At 40.8% G+C, this 12504-nt stretch overlaps 1 long non-coding RNA gene across 1 annotated transcript in view; it reads right to left on the bottom strand.

Moving 5' to 3' along the window:
• Nucleotides 1-12504, bottom strand: part of LOC132209569 (uncharacterized) — a 195454-nt gene that overhangs the window by 79244 nt on the left and 103706 nt on the right. Inside the window, exon 2 of the long non-coding RNA XR_009445720.1 lies at nucleotides 4088-4140. This is a non-coding gene — a long non-coding RNA (uncharacterized LOC132209569). The remainder of the gene's footprint in view (nucleotides 1-4087; nucleotides 4141-12504) is intronic.

The following is a 12504-nucleotide window of genomic DNA, read 5'->3' on the forward strand; positions in this document are numbered from 1 at the left end:
ATGTAGAACAACCACAAAAAGTGAAACCTTCACATGATTCAAAACATTAATTTCTATTCAGTAACAGCAGCAGTGAATAATAATCAAACAAACAGAAACTGCATTTGTCTCTCAGACCGGATACGGACTGCTTATCTTTCAAACAATAACAAATTGTCACTTGGGCTAGCAAGTGACAAGTAACGTTTGTGCCACACAAATGCCAGGTAATTACCAGCACCAATAAAAGAGATAATGGGAACTGCAGATGCTGGGGAATTCCAAGATAATAAAATGTGAGGCTGGATGAACACAGCAGGCCAAGCAGCATCTCAGGAGCACAAAAGCTGACGTTTCGGGCCTAGACCCTTCATCAGAGAGCACCAATAAAAGACAACCTGACTACTGTCCCTTGACATTCAATGCTGTTACCATGACTGAAACCCCACCATCAACATGTTGACCAGATGGTCATGTGGACTCTCCAGATAAAAACAATGACAAAAGAAGAGTTCAGAGCCTAGGAATACTGCGGCGAGTAACTCACCTCCTGACTTCCTAAAGCCTCTCCATCTTCAACAAGGCACAAATCATGAGTTTGATAGAATACCCTCCAAGCTTCAAAAATGCTTAAAAGCTTGACACCACCCTGGACAAGGCAATCTGCTTCATTGGCATCACATTCACAAGCATCCATTCCCTCCACCGTCGATGCTCAGTAGCAGCAATGTGTACTATTTATATGATGCGCTGCAGAAATTCACCAAAGATCCTTAGAAAGCACCTCCAAACCCACAAACACTTACATCTGGAAGGACCAATGGCAGAAAACACTGCCACCTGCAAGTTCTCCTTCAAGGAACTCACCGTCTCGCCTTAGAAATATGTAGTCATTTCCTCACTGTGGCGAGGTCAAAATCTGGAATCCCCTCCCTTAGGGCAATGTTGTTCAACTTGAACAGTATTTTCAACAATAACAGTAAATGGGCTGCAGCAGTTTAAGAAGGCAGCTCACCATCTCTTTCTCAAGGGCAACAAGGGATGGGAAATAAATACTGTCCTAGCCAGTGATGTCCATGTCCCATGAACAAATTTTTAAAAAATATACAGTCAATGAAAGATCACTTCACCCAGCTGTCTTTTCATGACGGTAGATGTCAATGAACAGGGGATTTGGGTCTGGCTTGTTACACCTGACATTATAGCACCCTGTCAGGTGATGTTCCTCCTATTCAATTCCTCATCACATTCCCCAGAAAATTATTCCCCTCTTCCTGTTCTTCAGCAGCAGAACCTCAGATTCAGAAGGCTCATCATCTGTTCCATCATGGCCCTGGTTGAAAAATAGGCTGTAATGAGCCAACTCTGTGCTTCAGTCAGGGGTTTACAGAACACCATTCCTAGGATGAGAGAAGCTTTTGTGTCTCCTTAACCATCATTGTAAGACATCCAGCCATTGAAACTAACCAGGAAATATGAGAGCTGTCAAGAATGTAGGCATTATGGCAGCTCCAAGGGTACATGATGCAGACTTCTAAGATGTGACACTGATGGTCACAATAACTTGCACGTTGATAAAGCCTGCCAAGTTGTGATGTGGCATCTCAATATAATGTGCTTACCGTCTATAATGCCTGCAACGTGCATAAATCTGGGGTCAAAACCTTCTGCCAATGCCATAGCACTGACCTGGTCACAGTGAAATGAGATGAATCGGTGTGATCTAACACAAGTTGGTAACAGTTTCATACATGTATGTGTCAAGGATAGAGAGATCCCGCACAAATTTCCAGAGGCTACTTGAAAGTTTGCATAAGTGTCGAGCAACTGTCAGCCCGATGTTCATTGGGATGGGATACTCTCCTTTTATGTCATCCACCCAGCTCCAGCACCTGGAATAGTTCTGTAACTGTATCTTGGTACATTCTCAGTCTGCGGTGACACTGTGCCTTGTTCACCTAGAGGAAATGGCTTCAACACTAATACAGAAAAGGCCTCCTGTACCTCCTATGCATTCTGATCTTCAGCTACAACCTCATTACATGGAGGCTGTTTAGCAAGAGGTGGAAGTTACTACTGCTCTTTGGCTTGTGGCACATCTGTTGCTCCTCCATTTCTTGTTGTACTGGAGCAACAGCAATAATAACCTTGCTGTGACTGGAACTATTGATAACAAAGAGTGGGGCTCGATGAACACAGCAGGCCAAGCAGCATCTTAGGAGCACAAAAGCTGATGTTTCGTTCTAGGCCCGAAATGTCAGCTTTTGTGCTTCTAAGATGCTGAGTGGCCTGTTGTGTTCATCCAGCTCCACACTTTGTTATCTCGGATTCTCCAGCATCTGCAGTTCCCATTATCTCTGTGACTGGAACTATTACTGGTTACGCTTCCAATGAACCTGTGTGGAGAACAAATCCTTAGTAATATGAGCAGTCACCATTTGCATCACTCACCAATGAGGGTTTAACATACCACTCCATATGATGGGGCATGCAGGGTTCCAATAAGGAAGGCCGTGGACTGCCTTGACAAGGAACTTTGACATAGAATCTTATTGAGACATCAGTGGTCATGTCACAAAGGAGTATTAGGAGATTGCGAGTGCTGTATGAGAACTGAAACCTGTCCTCCTACACCCATATCATCCAAGAAAGGCATCACTGCACATCAGAGCATGCCAGTGAATCCATAGGTGAGAGGCAGTTAGTTATGTGACTGCACAGACTAAGAAATCTTGCATCATCTTTGCGTTTTCTGTCACCCAGGTAGCAATTTTAAGGTCACCTGTGATTACTTCTACCTCACAGAGATGACTATCTGTAATGACCAATAATATGGCTTATAACTAGCATTTGCACAATATTCTCAATTGAAAAGATTTAGTTCTCAATCAGCTACAAATCTACTGATCTTGTAACCATATACAGGATGGCTTGTGTTTTAAAGTAGCTATTTAATTGACCTGTGACAGACAGACTATGGCACATGCTATGGGCACATGGGACTTGAACTAGGGCTATCTGTCCTCAAAGTAGTGACATTACCACTGTACCACAGAACCCTAGTGTTTGCACCTCAAACAGTTGGAGGCTGCATGCATTTCACGCATAGGATTCTTTAACTGCAAGGACTTCAATTGTTTCTTGAGCCTCAAATTGCTAACAAATAGAACCCATATGCTCAAACAGAAAAAAAGACATGAAGTCCACCAAGTGCACAACTACATGTCCATTTCCTTGACTGATTCAAGCTGCCAGCCATGACAAGCTGAGACAACAAGGTGTAGACCAGGATGAACACAGCAGGCTAAGCAGCATCAGAGGAACAGGAAGGCTGACGTTTTGGGCCTAGACCCTTCTTCAGCTTGGCCTGCTGTGTTCATCCAGCTCTACACCTTGTTATCTCAGATTCTTCAGCATCTGCAGTTCCTACTATCCAAGAGAACAAGTGAGCAGCTCTGAGATACAGTCTAGTCCACTCTTGAGATCTTGTGCCTGGTCTTGCATCACAGTAGCTGCATCACAGTAAAAGGTGCTGGTGCACTACAAAGTGCAACATTGAAGTGCAGTGCTATACTGTAAGTGGATTCCTGATATGCCATGATGATGTGGTGAGGCCGGTATATGTTAAATGTCAATGTCCATGACAAGACTGTGTTGCTGTCCATGGAGCATGCCTGAAATGTTGCTGCCTGGTATAAAAGAGGGAGATCCAGAAGATCAAGCAGTGAGATAATTGCTCTGTCTTCCATGTCAGGAATTGTCAGTCAGTTTCTATCTGGGAGGTGGGCAAATGGAAAATTGCATATTCATGAGGTGAGATTATCCAATAATAAGTTAATGTACGATAACGCAATAGGTCTCTCATTTCTCATTGGTGAGGATCTGTTTAACGGTTGGTTGAAAAACACGACTTTATGATTTTGACAATGGCAAGCTCCTTGTTGGTCACTTTGTACAATTTTATTAACTTTCCACCCATGGGCCACACCTTTTAAGAGCTGGAGAGATTTTGCCAATGTTTGTTATGCCAATTACATATTGTTCAGGTTCACACTTGTAGTAACTGTAGGAAAATAGACAACAAAAGCAAAATTTTGTGGATACTCACAATCTGAAACAAAACCACAAGGTGCTGGAGAAATTCAACAGGTCTGGTAGAACCTGTGGAGTGAGAAACAGAGTTAATATTTTGGTTTAAAACGATTCTTCTTTAAAATTGTTCTTCTTTGGGACTTTTGTTGTTGTTTCTTGTTGTTGCAATAAAATCAAGACAATGTGTTAGCAAATGGAAAATATTAACCACCACACTACAAATGTAAAAGATATCTGGAGAGGCAATAATTCATATCATATAAATGTAGCGTAAGTGTTACTTGTGGATGAAGTGGCGAATCAGCGGTTTAATTATCCTCTGGGAGATTGATCCAAACCAAGATAAAACTCCTTTATCAAGATGTTGTTTTACATTACATCAGTGTTTTAGTTTATTGGCACACCATCTCAGTCTCCTTGGAGCCTCTTATAAGTCAAAATCTCTGGGGAAAATTTGTCTCTGAATAAGAAACCCAAGAGATACTATTGCAACTTGAATACTTCAAGATAAATTAAACTGGAAAAGTGACTATCACTTCCCAGATGTGGGCCAAGCTATCGTCTGAGTGCTGGCAATAGCAATTGTGGCATTACACTGCGTCAAAAACGGCACAGTAATCATGAAGCTAAAATTTCACGGGTAATCACTACAGTGATTTAAAAAACAAGTCAATACAATGATTTAAAATTCAAGTAAATGCTCCAACTTTGGAAGGTTTATAAAACTTGTCTGATAAGTATGGATATTTTTACAGTTTCATAGTTAATTAAACAATGAATTTTGGACCTCCTTCACTTGGCAACAAAATACACATTAATAGTCCCTAAACTGCTAAATCAAAATAAATATCTAAGAAATATAGAATCAAGCAACACAAGAAAGCAGCAAATAATGCCCTTCAGGGGAGGAAATCTTCCACCTTCTCCTGGCCTGGCCTACATGTGGCTCCAGATCCACAGCAATGAGGTGGCTATCGACTGTCCTCTGAAATGGTCTAGCAAGCCATTCAGTTAAACCAAATGCCACAAAGACTCAAAGAAATGAAACTGGTTGGATCACCTGGCATCGACCTAGGCACAGAAAAGACAACAGCAGAAACAGCCCTGTTGACCACACAAAGTCCTCCTCATTAATGTCTGGGAGTTAGTGCCAAAATTGGGAGAGCTGTCTCACCGACTAGTCAAGCAACAGGCTGACATAGTCATAATCACAGAATCATACCTTACAAACAGTGTCCCAGACATCACCATCGCCATCCCTGGATATGTCCTGTCTCTCCGGCAGGACAGAGCCAGCAGAGGGGGCAGCACAGCGGTATACAGTCGGGAGGATCCTCAACATTGACTCCAATGAAGTCTCACGGCTTCAAATTAAACATAGGCAAGGAAACCTCCTGCTGATTACCACATACCATCCTCCCTCAGTTGATGTATCAGTACTCCTCAATGTTGAACACTTAAAGGAAGCACTAAAGATGGCAAGGGCACAAAATATGCTCTGGGGGGGGATTTCAAAGTCCACCACCAAGACTGGCTCAGCAGCAGTGCTACTGATTGAGCTGGTTAGGTCCTAAAGGACATAGATGCTAGACTGAGTCTGCGGCAAATGGTGAGGGAACCAACAGGAGGGAAAAACATACTTGACCTGATCTTTACTAATCTGTCGGCTGCAGTTGCATCTGTCCATAACAGTATTGGTAAGAGTGACCATTGAACAATCCTTGTAGAGACAAAGTCCCACCTTCACATTGAGAACAAACTCCATCATGTTGTGTGGCGCTATCACCATGCTAAATGGAACAGATTTGGCACAGATCTGGCTACTCAAGACTGGACATCCATGAGGCACTGTGGGCCATCAACAGTAGCAGAATTGTATTCCAGCACAATCTATAACTTCATGGCCTGGCATATCTCCCACTCAAACTCAAGCCAGAGGATCAACCCTGATTCAATGAAGAGTGCAGAAGGACATCCTATGAGCAGCACCAGGCATACCTGAAAATGAGGTATCAACCTGGTGAAGCCGTCGAACAGGACCACTTGCATGCCGAACAATGAAAGCAGCAATTGATAGACAGAGCTGAACTATCCTACAACCAATGGATCAGATCTAAATTCTGCAGTCCTGTCACATTCAGTCATGAATGGTGGTGGACAGTTAAACATCTCACTGGAGGAGGAGGCTCTACAAATACCCCCTCCCTCAAAGATGGAAGAGCCCCAAACATCAATGCAAAAGATAAGGCTAAAGCATTTGCAGCAAACTTCACCCAGATGTGCCAAGTGGGCAATCCATCTGGGCAGCAGATATATGGCAACATCACCACCTCCAAGTTCCCTTCCAAGCCACTCACCATCCTGACTTGGAAATACATCACTGTTCCTTTACTGTCGCTGGGTCAAAATCCTGAAATTCCTTCCCCAATAGCATTGTGGGCCAACCCACAGCAGGAAGAATGCAGTGGTTCAAGGAGGCAGCTCACCACCACCTTCTCAAGGGCGACTAAGGATGGACAAGAAATGCTGGCCAGCCAGCAATGCCCACATCCCACAAATTAAATAGAAAAAAAGAAAAGCCAGCTGGTCCAACATGTTCCTTCTTTCCAATGGATTCGTAATGCCTACATTGTGATAGGCTTTATCCACCGTATCATCTGAGGACACAGTCTGAACAAATACTTCTTTGGAGGTAATCAAATAACAATCCAAATATTTAATTATTAAGCTGGATATCTCTAAGGCTCAATCACAATGCTGCACATCGCATTTGCAACCTCGGCCAATCGAAATGGCACATGAGTATTATGCTGCCTTAGCCTTTATCACCAGATAGTGCAAGGCCTATGGCTCCCAACATCATTCTGATAATAGTACTAAAGATACATGTTCCAGAATTTACTGTACCCTTGCCAAACTTTTCAATCTAACATCTACACAGTAATGTGGAAAATTGCCTTTGGTATGTCCTACATATAAAAAGCAGGACAAATCCAGCCTGGCCAATAATCACTCCATCATTCTACTCTGGATCACCAGGCATGTGTTTTGAAATAAACTGCCTCACTGACATTCAGTCTTGGTTCTGCCATACCACGTAGCTCCTGACCTTACAAAAACCTTGGCCCAAACAGAGACAAAAGGTTTGGATCAAGGAACCTCAGCAAAACTATAGTAAATGGGAATCAGGATCAAGGTTCCCCGGAGGTGGAATGTGATCAGGAGAGAGAGTAGACATCAGGAGGTAAGTGATAAAGAGAGAAAGACCAGACCAGAAAAAGAAGCAATCAGGAAGAAGTTTGGATGATGGGGAAGCGATTAAGAATGGGAGAATGATTAGATCAGGTAATATAGGAGGAGTATCATCATTGCTAGGAGCATTCTACACTCCACGTGGTTCCATGTTCAGGTAAGTATTTTTTTTAAATGAATTCAGCTTTGTAGTGACAACCTCCAGGAATGCAGTTTCAAATCATTGATTAGGCCATGCTTCAGTTAGTTCCTATTTTTTTCTTGAACACAAGCTGCATTGCCTCAGCTATGTGCTGGGAAAACTATGCTGATTTTGGAAGGATTTTATCATCACAGTTAGCTAACAAAGGCAATTTTCAGAACGTTTATTAAGTTTGTTAAGAAACAGTCATTTAAATACTGAAGTATTATTCAGTTATTCAAAGGAAAGAAGCATACAAGCTGTGACAGATTAGAATGCTTTACTGATTCCAAAGCTGTTCTATGGAATGGAGGAGCAGGGGCAATGGTCTTGAAGTTGTAGAACAATTGACCCTGCTGTGGTGCAGTCTTTAGTGGCAATTGTCTTTATTCTTCCCTTTACCTGATGTCTGCAACTCCCGGTCTTCTCCCAAAATGATGGTGGATCATTCGCTTGGATTGTCTCTTCTTCCCATCTACGCCTGTTGATATACCTTATTTTGGGGGCTGACCAATGTCAATCACCTTTCTAAACCTTCCGAGCAAATGTCCATGGGCAAGTACTCTTGATGCCAGGATAACCATTGTGCTCTTTCCCACCTCCATTTGAAGTTTAGCTTTCATTCCTTCCAAGACTAAAAGTATCTTCTTATTTTTCCAGACCTTGGATTCATAATTGGGAAGGGTGGTGTCAGATAAATCTTTTATGTTTTTTAAAAGGGTAGCTACTTCAGGTCACCAGACCCGAAACATTAACTCTGACTTTTTCTTTGCAGATGCTGCCAGACCTGCTGAGCTTTTCCATCAACTTCTGTTTCTGAACCTGATTTACAGCACTTTCGGTTTTTAGCGACTTCAGGTAATTCTGCTGTAATGCGTGTTTCATTAACATAAAGTGGCTGTAACACAACTGATGAATAGCAGATAAAACCTGAAAAAACTGTGGATGCTGTAAATTAGGAACAAAAACAGAAGGTGCTGGAAAACCTCAGCAGGTCTGGCAGCTTCTGTGAAGAAAAGAACAGAGTTAATGCTTTGGGTCCAGAGACCCTTCCTCAGAACTTCAGACATAGCAGACTGAATAGCAGACACTGTTTGTATAATGTAAACTTTCTGCAGTTCAGTCTAACGATTTTCTATAGCAATTTCCTTATAACGCAATTTCCTTATGATTTTCTACAGCGTGATTTTCTCTAGCGCGAGGTCACACGAGAACGCAACAATCCCATTATGGGAGACCTACCTGTACTTCAATACAGTTAAATGAAGTCTCATGCTACACAAGAAAAATTAAATACGGAGTACTAAAATAACTCAATTTTAAAGGGGATCCTAATTTACAACAACTATAAGAAAACTCCCCAAACTGGCATTACACACCTTATTTGCAAATGCAGAGATACGGCACAGATACTGGACATATCTTTTCCTGCCTTTACTTATTAGGTGAGTGGCCTACCTGTGACATTGAACATGCAACCATCCCACCTGTCATGTTGGATATACAAGTAGTCAGAATGAAAAATAGCACAAAACAAACTCAATCCTCACTGCCCATGGAAAGAAAGCAATCCAGTTCTCAAAGTTATGATCCACAAGGCTTCCTGTGGTGCTGTTAATAAATGAGCTTTGCCAATATTTGTTATCCCATTTCACTACAGTTTTCTGCACTCCACAGCTGGATTAATAAAATGCTCATTTTTTATATTAAGTAAATGCTCATTAGTTGCTTGAGAGATGAGAAAGGCCATTATTACAGCTGTATCACAATTAGGCAAGTTTTTGTTGTCATTCTTTCTAAAAGAAATCAAGCTGTATGAATTCAGCTGTAGCAAATCTGCTTGCACTCATCATTTTTGTTGACAGTCATTTTAAATATTTTTTCCAGTCAACCTGCTCAGAGATGTTATATGTTGCAAAAAAACACAGGATTGTAGGAATTTTATTATTTGAAGTTTGATCAGGGCTGAAAATGGGCCTGCACAGAGTTAAATGAACCCTGCAGGAACCTACAGCTCCAGGTACCATATCACATTGTTGCTGTGTCCTTACAGACAATATTTTACCGAGGCCTCCATTGGAAACCATTCAAAAAACCAATCAATATGACATTCGTACTACTTTGCTCATTGCTGTTTTTTTTTTGCCTTTCTTCTTTTAACAATCTCATAATTGAATTTCTCTTTTATGTTCCTCCATTTCCTTCCTTAAAGTTTTGAAGCACTGATTCAATTGGGCTGCACTTTGGATCCATTAAGAAGAAGAAACCTTTTAATCTCAAAAGAATTTCATCCTCCATCAACAAAGTAGATTGTGATTTTTCCAATTCATAGCTTTGAGCAAAAAAAACCTCTTTTTTCTTACAGCCAGTGGTGCATAATTTATTTCCAAAAAGTTTGACTCCTGGATGAGAAAAGTGCACTCAGCTTGCTGGATCTAATGTATGTTGTCAGGCATTCATTAAGTAAACCATTTCACATTTTATTTATAAGGTCTGCTGTTAGAAAATAGATTTCCATTATTAATATAATGGAGTTCCTTTGGGAGGTAACCATCAAATAGATTTTCATTTTACCATTTAGTCTAGGAACTAAATGGGATGAGTGGATAAGAATTATCATTAAAGCTGTAGAATCCATGCACTAGTGCTTCAACTGTAACCATTCCCACCCAACCTGTTTGAAACCAGTTGGGATGGCAACTAAAGAATTGTCTCTGCCTACTCACCATGTCTCCATGTAAACTTGTTGATCAGTTAAATAGGACAATCACAAAAGAACAGCAATGTTTAAATGCGATGCATAAAGCAGTTACCAAGATCCAAATGACAAGTGAGAGGATAAGTGGTAACAGCTTCCCATTTAAATTAAATATCCAGAAAGGATATTGTGGGCTTGTTTATACCATCTCCAGGATGGGTTGACAGGCAGCGTAACTGTAAAAGTGATCTCTTTACCCAATGCTTATCCGCCCAACCCCCAATCCGGCTACAATTTCACTAACAAGTTTCAAGTGTCTCACCACCAGTGAGTTTATGTGGCCCATCAGTGGCTAATTAATGGCCATGTCTGGGATTTTACCCGGAGCCTGAGCAATTTGACAGGGAGTTAAATTCAGTCTAGTGGCTGGTCATTGAACATTATCCTGTGTCCATTGGAGTCCACTGTCTCAATAACCATCTGAGAAGAGAAAAGGCGATTAATATTTTTTCATTTAAACCTCCATCTGAACTCATATTTCCTTTTAAATGAGCTTGCTGTTGAACAGAGACAGCAGTAAAAGCAGGAGAGAGGAGTAAATGGCAAAAGAAAACAAGGGCATAAAAGAGAGGACCTGACAATTGGACATCAGGAGACAGCAAGGAAATTGAGACAATGTCCACACATTGGGTTAAGAGGAAAAAAACAGTGGGTTACTAATGGAGGCAACAACCGATTAATAAACCTGAAATAGATACAAATCAACAAAAGCTGTAAAAGGCAGGAAGCTAAACTGAGCAAGCATATCATTTCCATCCAGGCTTTTTAGTGCTATTTTGTGTGAACAAGCTGCAAGAAAAGAAAATTGAATTCTATTTTCAGTCAGTCAACTGTTTTTTCCAGAAATATGAACTGTTAGTGAATATTGATTAAAAAAGGCTCAATATAACCTTCCATTTAAAAAACAGAGTTTTTCTTTATGTTGTGCTTGCCTGATTTCACCATTGTTTTACCTGGTTAATGTGCTGAAACCAACTGAGTTAACACAATTTCCACTGTTGTCAGCGACACTCCCTCAGGAGGAATACAGAAGTGGACAAGGTAGAGAGAGAAATATAAGAAAATATCTGCTCTAAGCCTTTAATGACTGCAGCAGGAGAGATGCGTTATCTTCCTCTGGGAGGAAAGGAGGTCTAACGTGGTTTAGAAAGTGCTGGATATTAGGGTCAATCCACAGCCAAATTTTCTACTTGCTGGAGTTTCTTTATATTTCACTGCAACACCAGGAACAATTATCAAGAAGAACCCATGTCAATCACTAATATCTTTTAGGGAAGGAGACTTCCCTAGCCTGGCCTACATGCCTCTCCAGACCCATGAAAATGTGGTTGACTCTTAACTGCCCCATGGACAATTAGAGACAGGTAATAAATTCTGGCCTAGCCTGCACTGCCCACATCCTGTAAATGAATAAAATGAAGCAGCTTCTGTATAATCCAGAATTATTGTGCTGACGAAAGAAATACAATATTAATATCACTCCTTCTGTATGTAGCATGCAATTTGAATACAGCTGTTCAAATTTGGGCTTGCCATTTTTGATTTGGAGATGTTGGTAATTGGCAACAAGCCAGAAAAATACTTGTAAAATGTCTTACTAAATTACTGAAAATTTTTCTGGAACCCAAGCAGAAACTCCAACTAAAACTACGAATTAGATACAAGTGGATAGAAATTCCACTGTTTGCTGATTTGATAGAATTGTTAACTCTTTTAAAGAAGCAAATACCACTGTTAAGATAGTGAACAGTGTTAACCAACATGTTGGAAATGCAGCAGATACTGGCAAGCAATGAATCAACTGACTTGAATGCTTCAATCAAACATGCAGTCAATCACATCAAAGACTTCATTCATCTATCTTTCTAACATATAGAGGCTTATACAATTCTGTAGTGATCCAAATCACTTCTGAATGTCAATTAATCACCAATAATTTGTAGCTTTTACCAAATTAAAAAGGAGTTGCCAAATTTAAAAGGGGATATATATTTGTCTTTACCAATCTCTTTTCCTTCACGTACCTCTAGAAACTCTTAGTGACAGTCTTTATGATCCCTGCAAGCTTACTTTCCTATTCCATTTTCCCCTTCTTAATCAATCCTTAGGTCCTTCTTTGATGAATTCTAGACTGCTCCTAATCCTCAGATTTATTATTTCTCTTGGCCAGTCTGCATGCTTCCTCTTTGAATCAGATTCCATCTCTTATTTCCTTTGTAAGTCATTTGTGGCTGACCAGGGA

This window comes from Stegostoma tigrinum, chromosome 4, assembly GCF_030684315.1.
Source record: "Stegostoma tigrinum isolate sSteTig4 chromosome 4, sSteTig4.hap1, whole genome shotgun sequence".
NCBI lineage: Eukaryota > Metazoa > Chordata > Chondrichthyes > Orectolobiformes > Stegostomatidae > Stegostoma > Stegostoma tigrinum.